A 259-nucleotide genomic window follows, 5' to 3' on the forward strand; every position below is an offset into this window, starting at 1 on the left:
CCAGACTGTCTTCCCTAACATATTTTTTATGTGCACTACGGGGACTTTATCCCCTTCTACAGTATGTAAAAATTCTGATTGGGCAGGGCCACTCCGATTGGCAGATCCTCTGGTGTTGACTAACCAGGTGGCTTTTGCTAAATGTGTATCCCAATGTTTGAAGGTTCCACCCCCCGTTGCTCTCAGTGTAGTCTTTAAGAGCCCATTGCATCATTCGATTTTCCGGGGGGCTGGTGCGTGATAGGGGATGTGATATACC

This window comes from Haliaeetus leucocephalus, unplaced genomic scaffold (genome assembly GCF_000737465.1).
Source record: "Haliaeetus leucocephalus isolate CR32 unplaced genomic scaffold, Haliaeetus_leucocephalus-4.0 Scaffold120, whole genome shotgun sequence".
NCBI lineage: Eukaryota > Metazoa > Chordata > Aves > Accipitriformes > Accipitridae > Haliaeetus > Haliaeetus leucocephalus.